The sequence below is a fragment of the Myotis nattereri genome (assembly GCF_964212035.1).
Source record: "Myotis nattereri genome assembly, chromosome: 6".
Taxonomy (NCBI): Eukaryota; Metazoa; Chordata; class Mammalia; order Chiroptera; family Vespertilionidae; genus Myotis; species Myotis nattereri.
In genome coordinates, this window is record NC_138081.1 from 86,956,682 (window position 1) to 86,972,315 (window position 15,634).

The following is a 15,634-nucleotide window of genomic DNA, read 5'->3' on the forward strand; positions in this document are numbered from 1 at the left end:
GCCAGTCTGGGTGAGGGGCTGAGGGCTGTTTTTAGGCTGGCGGATAACTGAAGCTCCCAACCTCTCCTTTTTTTCTTTTTTTTAATTCTGGGATTTATTTACCTTCTATGGCTGTCACTGGAACTGAGAGCTGGCTTTAGCTCTCAGGCTCAGCTCCAGCTCTGAGACCTCGGCTGCTGAAAGCAGGTATCTGGGTTTGTTTGCTTTCTATAATTGAAACACTGTTGCAACTCCAGGTCGGCTGGCTGGCTGAAAGCATGCGGTTTGTTTAGCTTCTATAATTGCAACATTGTTTCTTAGAGTGCAAGCTCAGAGCCCAGCAGTGGCAGGTGGGGAACCTTGGCTTCCTCCATCACTGGAGCAAGCAAGCCTCCTGTTCACTTCAGCTGCCTGGCTGTTGGCTGCCATCATGGTTGGCAGTTAATTTGCATATCGCCCTGATAAGCCAATGGGAAGTGTGTCGGAAGTACAGTTAATTACCATCTTTGTCTATTATTAGATAGTATGGTCACCCTCACCAGATAGCAGTAAAAAGACGCTCTTTTTCAGCTCATTATCCTTTTCCTTTAATCTTCTTTTACTGTCCTTGTCAGCTCTGAAGTGAAGACAAGATTTCTGTGTAGGTTTGGGTCTGATTAGCTACTTTAATTTACAGTTTGCTCACATCTACCCATAGACAAAATTGAATGCTCAGTGGTCAAGCCCAGGAAATCAAGAGACTTCAATGGCTTTTGAAATATCAAATCCTTGATTTTATACACACACACACACACACAATTTCTAGATGATAAGTGCAGGCTGCATAATAATTTAATAAGGTCAGGGATGCTAGGTCCTAAACAACTGCCACGCTTTTAAAAATAGCCTATAAGAATTTAGCTACTACCTTAGTCTGCTTGGCTGCCATAGCAAAATATCACAGATTGGGTGGTGTAAATGACAGCAATTATTTTCTCAGAGTTCTGGAGGCTGAAAATTTGAGATTAGGGTGCCAGCATGGTTGGTTTCTGGTGAGACCTCTTTTCCTGACTTGCAGATGGCCACCTCGTTGCATGTTCACGTGGCCTTTCCCTGGCATACGGAAAGCTCTCTGGTGTCTATAAGGGCACTGATCCTATCAGATCAGGTGCCTACTCTTATGATATTATTTAACCTTACTTTCTCCTTAAAGGTTCCATCTCTAAACATTGCCACACTGGGTATTACTATGTCAACATACGAATTGTGGAGAAATACAAACGTTCATTCCATTATAGGCACTATTTTATTTAACAGAAAGAGGAAGAAAACTAAAGAAAATGTCCTTTAAAATCCATTCCTTAAGAGGTGGCAGACCTATATCTAGAGGTAGTATAAGAGTACACATTTTCAGCCTATGTTTTGTTGAACAAAGGTGAGAGAGCTGATAGGGGAGAAAAGGGACAAATGGGAAAAAATAAAATTACACCCAATTAATGAAAATATTGCTTTAGGAACTAAATATACCCTAAAAAAAATAAAATAAAATCAGAACTGACAGTTTAAAAGTGATTTAATTGTCTGTCTTCTATGAGCAAGTCTTGATGAAGGAATTTATTCAACAACTTCCAGTTTACTTCCAGATTAAATGGCAAGTTGCTGTTTCTACTTTTTCCAGGAAGCTCAAAGTCTGAATTTCTGTCAGAGCTGCCAAGAAAAGCCAAAACCTGAACGGAATAAATCAGCACCGTCGGTTCAGTGTGGCCACATTATGAGGAATTAGCCCTAATGAGGAGTGACTTCTTGAAGCAGGCGACCCAGACAAGGAGGCAGCTCGTGAGTACTCACCTTGAAAGGAAGCTTCATGCTGAGTGTGTATAAAGTGAGATTTTTAAAAAGTCAAATATGAAATAGGATGTAAAGTATATGAGTGCAGAAGGTCCTTGACATTTACTGAGAGAAGATTGCATGTAATCTAAATGATAACAATGCGTCTGTCATTGATGGAATTTCAGAAAGAAAAATAACTGGGCCCACACAGTGCAATACAAAATCATTGCAAAGAAAGTCAATGGCCAACTTTAGAAATAAATGACCAGACAAGGGGCATTCTGAGGGCTAGTTATGTGAAGGTAAGGATTCTATAGTGAGTACTTCACTGATGAAAAGAAAAGAGGAAAGTTAAGATATGTGAAATTAAAGCAATAGGATTTAGAAAACAACATGTAGTTTAAACTAAAGTAGTAAAATGGTAAGCCAATGACAATACTGATGATAAGCATCAAATTAGTCAATGTCCTGTGTGTTTCCTTCCACGTCCTGCTTGGATTAGGGTTCAGGATCTAAAAATAGGAGCCGCACACAAATGAGAGAAAAATGACACGAAATAATTTTGAAATATTGGGGGACCAGGCGGACAAGTCCAGAAGGACTTCCACCGGAGCTCAGGCCGCTCCAACCTTCTATTTGATCTGGGGTAGCCCTAGGGTAAGGAGGTTTCAATGACACACAGACTAGGTCATAGCATGACCCTTAGGCAGGCAAGTTCCAGTAACAGGCAGAATATCTAATCAACAATAATCAACAAGGATTTACATAAGTATCTAAGGAATTAAGTGAACTAAGGTGGGGATGAAGCTTCAGCTACCATTACCTAAATTAACTAGGTGATTTCTAGATTAACTGGGTAGTTCACAGCCCTGACCTTTGTTAGGGCTTCAAAGGTTACTAACTTTTGGGGGTCTCTGTCTATACTCAGCTAATGAAGACAATAAATGGACTCCGGCAAGTCAATAAAGAGGTTTCAGCAAAAAAGTTCAGTTAATACATGCATGTTTCCGTGGACTATGGGTACTAGAGAATGTCCACAGTCATACTCTATCGTTCTAGCGTGAAAGATGAGGGCCCCATCTTTAACAGCCTCCAAGGGTTAACTGTGTTAACTGTTTATAAACTGCTCCCCACATTTTGAGTAGCAGGGAAACAGAGCGTGAGGAGGTGTTTGTTCAGGAAAGAACCCTCCGATGGATTACACTGAAATAGATTCACAAATTGATACCTAACAATGGAGCCCCCAAAATTTATGAAGGGAAAAACAGTTCTACAATAAAAGTTGGAGAAATCAATACGCACTTTTAATAATTAATAGAATAACCAGACAAAATATCAATAAGGAAACAGAAGATATGAGCAATACTACAAGCCAATGGAACCTAACAGATTTTACCAACAACATCACAACACACATTCTTCTCAAGGGCTCATGGAGCATTCTCCAGAATAGACCATACGTCAGGACACAAAACAAGTCATAATAAATTTAAAAATATTGAAATCACACAAGGAATCTTTACTTACCAGGACAGAATAAAACTAGTAATGAATTACCGAAAGAAAAAGAAAAATATGTGGAAATTGAATAATATACTCCTTAATGAATGGGTTGAGGAAGATTTTGCAAGGGAAGCTTTAAAAAAACCTTGAGATGAATATAAACAAAACATCCCAAAATTTGTGGGATGTGGTGAAAGCAGGGCTCAGAGGAAAATTATCGCTGTAAATGCCTACATCTTAAATGAACCAAGAGAAAACTAAACATACAGCTAACAGAACGGAGGAAATATTAAAAGATTAGGACAGAGATAATTCAAACAGAGAATAGAAAATTAGGCATTTGCTTTAATCAACATTAAGAACAATGAGAAGTAATTATAAACTCCAGGATAAAAATGTGGAGGCCTCTGTATTAAGCCAATAAAATGTTATGATTTTCAGCTAATTATGGAACTTAAGTGAAATAATCCCTTTAACCTGCATTGTTTTTATTCCAGTGGAATAGGTACTGTGCCATTAAAATTACAAGGAAGAAAACATAACTGTTAAAAACTAAATGACTCTGCAGTAAACAATAATTATCCTAACATAAATTTGAATTGATTTTCAGTTATTAGAATGAACCCATTGATAGAAAATAATAGACACGATAATTCAAAAAAGAGCTAGAAAGAGATAAAATGTAAATGTGACAAGCAGGCAATATAAAAGTAAAGGTATAACTCTTAGAAGTAGGCAGCAGGATTAGGGGGTGGAGAAGCAGTTAGGTAAGGAATAGACAAATTGAAGTTCTTTTATCATAGCATAGAGAAGCAAGAAAGCTGTATTGTAGTTGAAGGAAAAGGAAGTTGGACATATTAATATATAAGCAATAGGAAAATAAAGCTACAGGTAGAGTGAAAGAAGGGATTTGGGGTAATAAGGTCTGAATAAGTTTGTATTTTCATTGTTTTTATATATCAGGAATTTAAAGTCTAAAACTCAGAAATCAACAATAACACTGAAATCATATTATTTAGGGTCATGAATCTATGCACAAAATTAAATAAGAGCAGAAATGATTAGTAGGAATAGGAAGTCTAGGGTTGAAGATGTATAGAGCAAGGACCAACTGGTTTTTATTAATTTTCCAGCAGTCTTAATTTTTTTCAAAAAATTACATTGATTTATAAAATGAGTAAAAGAGAAAAATAAGTAAAGAATAGTGCAGAAGGAGACTTGATTTGGGATGGTGAATACACAATACAATATACAGATGATGTTTTATACAATTGATCACTTGAAAGATATAATATTAATCAATGACACCCTATAAATTCAATAAAATATATCGAAGAAAAAGAAAAGAATGGTTCAATATGTAAAAGAAAAATGTCATCTCAAGAAAGTGTCCAGATGATTGTTTAAAGTCCCCTGGAAGAACAGGTTGTCAGTGATTTCTCAATATAGCAAGCAGGTAACCAGACAGTGCCCTGAATGGTTTAATTTAATTCTATCAAATGCTTGTAGGACTTATGACTGCAATCAGGAAGTTCAATAGTCCCCCTTCTTCCCTAGGCAGACAATTAGTCAGCCAGCGAGCCAGCCATCTTGGAGAAGTCATCTCTCACTGTCATTTCATATTGTCTTTGAAGTCATAATCAATGCAGCACTTTATCAAATAAAACCAAGAAGAGCAGGTAATAAAATGAAAGAGACCATATAATCATTATTTTCAGATGACATGATATATAATCTGAAAAAGTGAAATGAATTAGATGATAAGTTAGTTTAATAAAATAGTGAAAACCAGGGAAACTATACCAAACTCAAAGTGCTCATTCATAACAACCACATCTAGTTTATATACATAATGAAAAAAAGATAGCATCTGAAATAATTAAGTGTATGAATCTACAGGAAAAAGAGGCAAACTATATGCAAACTTTTGAAACAGTTGAATATATGAACTGTCCCAACTTTTATTTCTATTTATTCCACTGTCCATTGATATGATTTTTTGCTTCAAAATCCAAACATGCATTTCTGAAGATTATTTTATTTTTACTTCTCTGCTAACCACAAGATGTCTTTTATGAAGACATCTTTATTTTTTATTTCTATTAAACTACACCTTCCAAAATGTCTTTCTACTTCCCCATCTTATCTTTCTTCATTTATTTGCTTTTTGTTCTTCACCTACTTTTCTTTAAATATTAAATTTGTTAGAGTTCAGTTCTTACCACCTTTTTTTATCACTCTACAAACTCACCCCAAGCCAAAATACTACTGCCAGCCTACACCGCTCTCCTAAAGCTTAGGAAGACTCCATTTGCATATTCCTTACATATTTCAAATGCTGCATTTCACACTCCAGCAACATTTCACTTGTACAGTCAGGATTCTGAGTGTGATATTTGATTCACCCCTCTCTATTCCCTCACACATCTAATCTGGCACACGATCCTATGAATTGCTCTTTCTAGATGTACCTGAAATTTATCAATTCTTATCTTCACTTATGCAATTCTAGTTACATCTACCACTATCTTTCACATGGATGAATGCCCAGGGCTCAAACTATTCTTCTCTACTCATTTACAATTCCCTATAATTCTTTTTCTTTTAAAAAAAAATGTTTTCATTGATATTTTTTTAGAGAGAGATGAAGGGAGAGGGATAGAGAGAAACACTCCCTTACTGGGGATCTAGCCCACAACCCTGGGCATGTGCCCTGACCAGGAATCAAACCAGTGTCAATGCTCAACAGCTGAGCCACACTGGCTGGGCTATAATTCTTTTTCTGTCAGCAACAATAACCAATAGGTAAATCTTACTGTTACTCTCCTACTTAAAACATTTCAATGGTTCATTATCTCTCCTTAGAACAATGTCTAAACTTAAAATAGGTGCTACAACCACCAATTGCTGTATTTTCAATTTAGCATTATTTCCTCCTCAACATGCCCTGTATAGTTAGCAATTCATCCACACTGAATTTCTTTCAATCCCTTGAAATTGCCATATACATTTTCTCCAGGATCTGGGCATGTTGTTTCCTATGTTTAAAATACCCATTTCTAGCTCTGACCAGTTTGGCTCAGTGGATAGAGAATCAGCCTGCGGACTCAAGGGTCCCAGTGTCTGGTATTCGCTGGCACCCTGCCCCGGGACGAAAGGACCCCCTCCCTCTCTTGGGCCGGTGAGAAGCTGACCTGTCCACACTGACGTCTGAAAACCACCCCACCCCGGTGAAAAATTCCTGCCGGACAAATGGCTCCCGGAAAATGACCAAACCGCAGGACAGACCGCAGGTTTCACCTGACCCTGGAAAGCCCCAACTGCCACCAGTTTCGGCCAGCAACAATTGCCTCAGAAAAGTATAAAACCTTGCCCCTGCCCAAGTTGGGCGCGGCTTCTCCGGCTCCCCTCTCTGAGCAGGTGAACCCGCCCGTGTGCTCCCAATAAAGCCTGTTTCATCTGGTCTCTGTTTGGACTCACGGTTTTTCCTTGCGGCGGCGTAAAACCTAAGACCTAGGTTTGAGTCCAGCAAGGGCATGTACCTTGGTTGCGGGCACGTCCCCAGCAGGGAGTGTGCAGGAGGCCGCTGATCGATGTTTCTCTCTCATCGATGTTTCTAACTCTCTATCCCTCTCCCTTCCTCTCTGTAAAAAAATCAATAATATATATATATATATATATATTTAAAAAAATAAAATACCCATTTCTACATACAAGGCTTTGACAGTTATTCATTACTTAAGTCTCAGTTTAAATAACTTCATCGTGCAATATTGTGATTTATAAAAACAATATGTATTTGATCATTAGATGACCAAAATATATTTCTCATATATATTTGGCTTCCTCCAGGGTTCTTGGCTCACAGCTTCCTAAACCCTCCTGTTAGGGGTGATAAAGCTGTCTTTTGTTATGTTAATGAGACTTTTGAAAAGCCCTTACATAACCTATGAATGGGGGCTGGTTGCCAAGGAAACCAATCCAAATTGAGGGGTTAAACTTTCAGTTTCCCTGGAGTCCCAGCTCCACCCCTGCCACCACCCCTCACCTGTGAGAAGGGAGGGGCTGAAGGTTGAATTAATCACCATCCATCTATAATTTAATCAATCACACCTATGCAATGAAGCCTCCATACTAAAACTCAAAGGGATCAGGTGTGTGGCGCTTCCAGGTTGATCAAACAGAGAGGTCCTGGGAAAGTGGCACGCAAGCTTTCTGCCCTTTCTGCCTCCCTTGCCCTCTGCATCTCTTTTATCTGGTTGTCACTGTGTTATATCCTTTTATAATAAACTACTGATCTAATAAATAAAATATTTCTCTGATTTCTGAGAGCCACTCTAGCAAATTAATCAAGGCAAGGAGGGGGTCATGGGAATTTCTGATGTATAGCCAGTTGGTTAGAAGTACAGATAACCACCTGGCTTTTGACTGGACTCTGAAGTGGGGGAGGAGAGAAGTCTTGTAGAACTGACCACTAGGTAGGTCACACACTCTCTCAGGGTAGATAGTGTCAAAATTTAGTTAAACTGTAGTCCATTCAGCTGGTGTCTAGAGAACTAAAGAAGGTGAGTGAGATAACCTCTCAGGCCCACACTTTGGAATTGGGCCCAGAAACTCAAAAAGAATTGACAATGTAAATGTGCCTCTGACCTTCCTTCTATGTATTTCTGCAGCACACACACTTTCCTTTATCATCCTATCTCCCACTCGGTTATAAACTCTTATATGGAAAGAGCTATGACTATTTTGTCTATTCTGGTCTGCCTCTGGCTACATTAAACTTGACACTTTTTAAGCACCAACCTTGCTTCCTAATTAACAGGGACATCATTTTCTCAGTCTCTTCTACCCTTCCCTATAAAAACTCAATTCTGCGGTAACCCTCTGTCATTTTCTTCATTCTCAATAAACAGATTTTCCAATCTAATTCAAAAATGAGTATTCATTTTGTTCTGAAATGCTCTGACTAGACATTGGCTATTCATTTCCTCTCAAATATTTTCAACCTTTTCTTTCTGGTAGATGTTGTACTGCCAATTCTCTTGCTTATTAAAAATATCAACCATTTAGGTTCAATTTTCTTTAAGGTACTTGCCTCTCTCTGTTCCTTCAGCATCAAGACTACCATTAAAGTTTCTAAAATTGCTGCCTTCATGCTTCCTTACCTTTTACTTAGTACTAGAAGAGAATAAATTCACTAAAACAGTGTTAAACTAAAATTGTTTAACTTCCATGGCTGAAAGTCTCTTTGTAAGTCGTTTATAGTCAAAAGACCCATCTTATGACATGAAGTTAAAACCACCAGCAGCATGGATAGATAGAAAAGATACCATTTCCACCATTTTGAAAGTATTTTATACATCAAGTCAACAGAAGGGAGAAGAGAGAGATAATCAAAAAGAATTTACAGGAGCTATTGGTAAAGGATAAGGGACGTGCAGGGAGCCAGCTCTGGGAATAGCAGAGTCTACATAAAATCCTGTCTATTCTTGTAGATTGGCTGGGGAACTGCAGCTTGGAACACAAGCTAAGCTAGCCAGATGCTGGACTGGACTATACTTTAACATAAAACAGAGATGCTGTGCAGTGACCTTACTTCTGGCGCTGCAGAAGACAACAATGGGCTTCTTCCATAGCAAGACAGACAGAGGTGGGACCTTAGAGGGGAACCTGCTTAACTTTTCATCATCGATAAAGCTTTCCCCGAAACCCCATCCGCCCATGGGGGGCTCAGTAAATTCTTTTCCTTGTGGCACCCTGAGAACTCCACTTCCACCCATAACAGGGGTAGCAGCCCAGAAAGCCCTTGTGTAAATGGGGGGAGAGGATACCTGGATTTAGTTGGTGACTGACTGAAATAATCTGTGAAAACAGCCACCTGAAAATTAAGTGGAAATTCCAACAGGCAAAATAGGAATATGAGAAGTCATTGACAGCTGGTCAGCAGCTATTAACAGTCTATCAGTTCTGTCTCCTCCTCTCACCCTTCAGCAACTGTAATTAATTTAGAACATAGAATTTTTTTCTTATCACAAATATCAACCATTGTACCCCTGGTTAGAGAGCATGCTACAGCTTTGCATTGCCTCCAAGAAAATCAAATTATTTATAGTAGAACATAAAATCTCTCCACATCATTCTACTGCCTCATTGTGGCCATCTTATGTCCTTAACGCCTTAAGGAAGCCAGAATGTCCAATGAGTCACTTGAACCAAAATAAATTTCTAGTAGCTTTACTGTTTCTTCCTATGTAGCCTATGCAATGGGTTGGAGTGCCCCCCCCCCCCAAATGTCACATTTACCCCGACCTCAGAATGTGACCTTATTTAGGAATATGGCCTTTGCAGATGTAATCAGGTTACAATGAGGTTTTACTGGATTAGGATAAAACCTAATGTGAAGGCAGAGATTGGAGTGAGGTATCTGCAAGTCAAGAAATGCCAAGGATTGAAGGCAATGACCAAGCAACAGAAAGGGGCCAGGAATTGTCCCTCCCTTAGAGTCTCCAGAGGTCACCACCCTGCTGACATCTTAACTTCAGACATCAAGTCTCCAGAAATGTGAGATTACAAATTTGTTTTGTTCTAAGCCCCTTGGTTTGTAATGATTTGTATGGCGGCCCTGGGAACTAAAAAAAACACCCAGTATTTCAGGGTTTTGATGGTTGCTGGCTAAATACAATTAAAGATCTGACTGGACAATAATGAATAAATTTCAGGCTTTTTAAGCATATGGAATCTAGTTGTGCCATTTTCTTTATTATGATGTTATCTAAATCACAGGATATTTAAAAAATCACCTGTGGGATTGTGCGTAGCCAACCAAGGTTTAATAATTGTAATTAAAGCAATTGAGAATTATTGGGGTAATCACCTGGGATGTATTCTCTCTTTTTAAAAATGAGGCTCCTGGTACAGAGGCATTTGTTTGTTTTCCGTGAAAGAGTTTCTGGGAACTCATGGAAAATTGTGCCTTATAACAAACAAAAATTAATCTTCACTGTTGTTTATGCTTTTTTTCCTCAGATATTTATTGGCAAAAACCCTTCCATATTTAGAGGTGTGAACAAGGAGATTACGAGGTAGTGTGTTAAACAATCTTCTCAGTTTTGTTTGAAAAAAAGGAGCTAATTTTTGTCAAATCAGGGCTGACATTTGTTTCAGTTGCTACAGAACCTCAGGAATCAGCTGAGACCATAAGTTCATTTCACTTATAGGGTCTAATGGAAGGGCCTCAAGATCCATTTAGATTTACGGTCATGACTTTCTAATTTCTTTGCTTGCAGATATTACTAATTCTGTCACTTTTGAATAAAAGCATGTGCATTTTTATACACACACACACACACACACACACACACACACACACACGCCAAACATGTTTAATCTCATAAATCAAAGAGAACCACCCAGCCAATCATTTCATTGTGGAAATATGTACCAGTGCAGATTGTGAGTTATTTTAATTTGCATTCAAAGAGAAGACAGAAAATTCCCAGTGTAACAAAAATGCTTCATTTTTCCTGGTTCAATAAAGCAGAACAATGAGGTAAGACGCTGATTTTTTTCTTTTATAATATTTGTACTTCTGAAGGCTAGTCGACTTGTGTGTGGGGGAAATCTGTCAGTGATATTTTGGTTTGGAGACTCAAAGCTGAAAAACATGAAAACTTGGTGAGAAGCAGGAGCCTACTGACAGAGTAAAAAGGGCACCATTCATGCTTCATCCTCCTCGACAAACACAGACGCCTGGCCTGCACTTTAGGAAAATCTTGTCACAAGCAGCAGCGCCAGAAGCAGCCCTTGATCAGGGCTGTAACTGTAATCGTAATAACCGCAGTGCCAAAGCTAATGAAAACTGATCTTGAAATTCATCCTTGAAACGTTCACGGCAAAGTATCTATTCCTTCTGTGCTGTTAGTCATTAGTCTCTGAAAAAATATTGCGGAAGTAAATGTCAAATTAACTCTTTTTTTTCATTTGATGTATCTGCTAAGTTAATAGACAGGAAAAAAGAAAAATACACTTCAGACATAGCTATACATAGACGGGCAAACGAGAGGGAAATCACATCTGTCTGCTGAAGGGATTTTTCAGGAAATACGTTATTCTAATACACTTTCTGAGTTTTGTTTTGTTTTGTTGGTGCTTAAAGGAGAACTTGCTTTATTGCACTGACAATGTACGACGAGTGTTGTTGGTGTGCTGGAGACCTTGAGCTCCCAAGTTCATTTCCACTTTGGAGCCAACTGTTCCAGAGAGCAAGTATGGAATCTGACACTATAACTGGACCCCTGAAGAAGACACTGCTTCAGCAGGTGCACGGTACATGGTAGTTCAGGCGTGTCTGTGAGAAGACGATGACCTTACAGCAGCTGATGTCTTTCAAATAGCAGACAGATGGCAGAAACAAGCCTGACAACACCAAGATGAAGACTAAAATGTCAAGGGCAAACAAAATCGTTTCAGTCTGGTTCACAATGAGATGTACTTTGTCATTGGGCTTTGGTGTCAAAGAAACCCTAAATAAGATGAAGTTGGCAGATAATTTATAGGTTTCATCTCCCACACTCCATGGCATATTGATAACTTAACACTTTCCTATCAGGAATTTCTTTTGACGTTGCCATTAGCAGCTATGGGAAGCTTCACACTGATTCCATCATCTGTATTTCTTCCTTTCCAAACACAGAGCAGGCTTCTTCTCAAATCCAAGTTGACTTGCCTATTCTCCCTTCTTTCCAGACTTAGAGTAAATAGATACGGACCAAGAATGTGGCGCGATTTTTCTTTCCCCGAAGAAACTTTAGTCAGTGAAGTGGTCTTAATTTCTTTTAAAATTAAACTAAATGTATTGGGGTGACATTGGTTTATAAGATTATATAGGTTTCAAGTATATATTTCTATGATACATGATCTGAATATTGCATTGCATGCCCATCAGTCAAACACAAGTTGAATTTATTATTATAAGGTTAAGTAGAGCCCTGGATGGTTTGGCTCAGTAGGTGGAGCATTGGCCTGCGGACTTAACGGTCCTGGATTCTATTCTAGTCAAGGGCTCATGTCCAGGTTGCGGGCTTGTTCCCCAGTGGGGAGCATGTAGGAGGCAGCCAATCAGTGGGGAGCGTGTAGGAGGCAGTCAATCAGTGATTCTCTCTCATCATTGATGTTTCTATCTCTCTCTCCCTCTCCCTTCCTCTCTGAAATCAATAAAAATATATTTTTAAAAAAGATTAAATAGAGATGTGTGGCAGCCTCACTGCACCAGTCCTAAAACAGGTAAAATATTCACATTATTTTTCAGAATATTCTTCTGAAATATATGGAGAATTATTTAACACTATGAACAATTATTTTCATAGAAGTAAAACCATATCTACTATTATATGACATATTTATATTCTGAATTCCACTATCTTTTGGAAACATTCTATTTTTTAGGAAATGTCTTCAATTTTCTATTTGATATTTTGAGATGATTCATTCACCTTGTCTAATTTTCAGAAAATCAGATATCTCCAAGTTACACTGTGTGTCCTTCCTCACTTTACCTCTTTGGTTTCTTCAACTAGGAGAGAGATTGACAAGCAGCACTTTAAGCTTGCCTTTCTTTCTGGCTTACCTCTTTTGTTTTTTGTTTTTTAATTCCAGTTGATATTGAAGTTCCAGGAAATGCTCTACTCAGGAATCTCAACACTTCTCTCAGATTTTTTTCATAATCCTCATTTCATACCATCACCTAAAAGATTGTATTGAAAACCAATATGATTTATCAGCCTTATCGTTGCTTGATTCTGCCAATTATTTTCTTTGGATAATTTTTAACATCATCTACCATGTGTGAGGCATTGTGAAAAGCCCTTTGGAGAAAATGTAAGTAAAATATGGTAACTTTCTCAGAACTATTCCAATGTGTAAGGTATAGTAGTTATACTTCCTAGAACTCAGATGTCTTTTTCATTCCATAGCAGACAAACCAGGCTAACAAAGATCAGGACCTGCATTTATTTTCCTGAGTGCTTTCTCTCACAGCAAGATCTCCTCTGCTTTGCCAATAGCAAGCTAGACATGCCAGAGATGGTTTCTAGAAACAGCATTGGATAGCTGGTAGGAGTTAGTGTCTCCACATGCTGGATCCTGTTCCCTTTGGAAGGGGGTAATTCTGACATTTGTGTTCACTGTCTCCCAAAATTCCTCAGTGGAAATTAGATTTTATTGCTTATTGTGGCAACCTGTTTTATAGCATCCATTTGATTGACAGTTTTTCTTTCACTTTCTCACTTCCGGTCTTAGTTTAGGATTCCCCAGAATCAGAAGCTGAACCAAAGATTCAAACATAAACCATTTATTTGGCAGATGCAAGGAACACTGACAAGGGAAAAGAGAAAAGCTACAAGGAAGGAACCTATCCATTCAGGTGTGCATTACTAAGCCCGCAACCCCTGCCTTTTCTTGACTCTGGGGGAAATAGAATATTCATTCCTGAGAGCTGTGATAACCAAGGAAAGAGAGAGCTGGGATTATACACCAACTCCCACAAATTATTGATTGAGGTCGTCTGGGGTTCACTTAGTTCCCTGGCACTGCTGCCCTGCCAATTGCACAAGCAGAGTGTTCCACATGTTGGAGTAAACACTTACGCATAGAGATACTGGTCTTTGGGAATCACGATGAGCATGTTGAAATGAGAATATCTGAGGATATTGACATGTGTGTTACCCTTCTCTACTTACATACCAGAGCTGCCTGGGATCATTGCTAACAAATTATCTCAAGAGTTGTTCTTAGAAGATCTTAAACTAAGGTAACATGTGTACTTGTGAAGAGAGATAAGTTATCATAACCTGGTAAATACTAAAATTTCCTCCACCATCTTGCTTTTCCCTCACACTTGACTGAATTAGGAGGATAAGTGTGGACGGAAAAAGAAAGTCACCTGCTATCCTGACTAGCTCAGGGAAGGCCTGCATGGCGGTATTGCAAACTCAGAGACCTAAAGTAACCACAAAGGATGATCTGAAATTAAAACTTTAACTAAAAGCAGTTTATTGTAGGTAGTCATGTCCTAGGCCAGTATCTTCCCTGACAAAGGTCATTCTTTACCTTAACTGAGTTTATTGTCTTTTTGCATCTACATTTAACATATCATTGGAATGTCAAAGTAATTTCCCTTTTTCCAGACTCCTCAAAACACAGACATCACTGCAGGGACCACAAATTCCCTCATTGTTATTGAGTTAATTGTTGACTGTCAACTATTCTGCACCCAGCTAAGTAAAAGAAGTGTGTATCCATCATTTTACTTTTTTATCCAATCCCAGAGGTTTCCCCCACTTTACTTTCTCTCACCCCCCTAATCTATCACCAGTGGATTTCATGTAACCCACTTACATCTCCTCCTTTGATTGCAGTGTATAAAAAAAAGGTGAAAAACTGCCATTCTCCCAAGCATTATCCCTCTACGTTGAGATTCTTCCCAGCAACTGTCAATAGTTTGGCTCAAATAAGCTCACAAAAATTCTTTACAGGTTTGAATGTTTTTTTGTTAACATAAGATAGAGGTCTAAGTTAGAGCAGCTGGTATCCTTGAGTATTTGAAAAAGGAAAACTTCCTAAGGGATCATCCAACCAAGAATAACTACATTAGATTTGATTGAAAAATAAATGTTATATTAAGTCACAAAGCTCTGTGACTTTTCTTCATACAAAAGCTAGTATTCCTTTGTTTAATTAATACAGAAATTGGAACTAGAGTTCCACCATAGACCTGTAGCTGTCCTCTCTTCCCTCCCTCCTTCCCTTTCTTCCTCCTTTCCTTCCTACCTTTCTTCTTTATGGAGCTATTTGGAACCAGCTTATTTGCTAAAGAAGCCTAGGAAACGAGATGTTTTAGGAGAAGGAGGCATGCTTGATAAAATTTTTCCTGAATTGTTTATAAAGCACAGATAAAGATCATTTCCATCTGGAGCTCAATCAGAAGGGCAGAAACCTCATCTGTTGAGAAAGAAAAAAACAACAGTATATCTATTTCACTGCACGTTTACTGCCCAAGCCCCTCGCCCTGGTTTGATTACAAATATACAATCTTTCAATTTTAAAATACTGAAATCATTATTTTGAATTGCAGCCATTTATCCAATTTCCTCATTTACCCCTCCTTCATCAACAACAAAACTGCCAATTCCTCATTTCTCAAAGCTCTTAAAAAAAAGACTACATTCTTAATAAAATCCACTGTCTCCTTCTTATCTTGCTAATGCAATATTCTTGTTCATTTATCCTCCCTCTAAATTAAGTTTCCTAAGTATTATTTGATATATTTTTTAAGTTTGAGTAATGG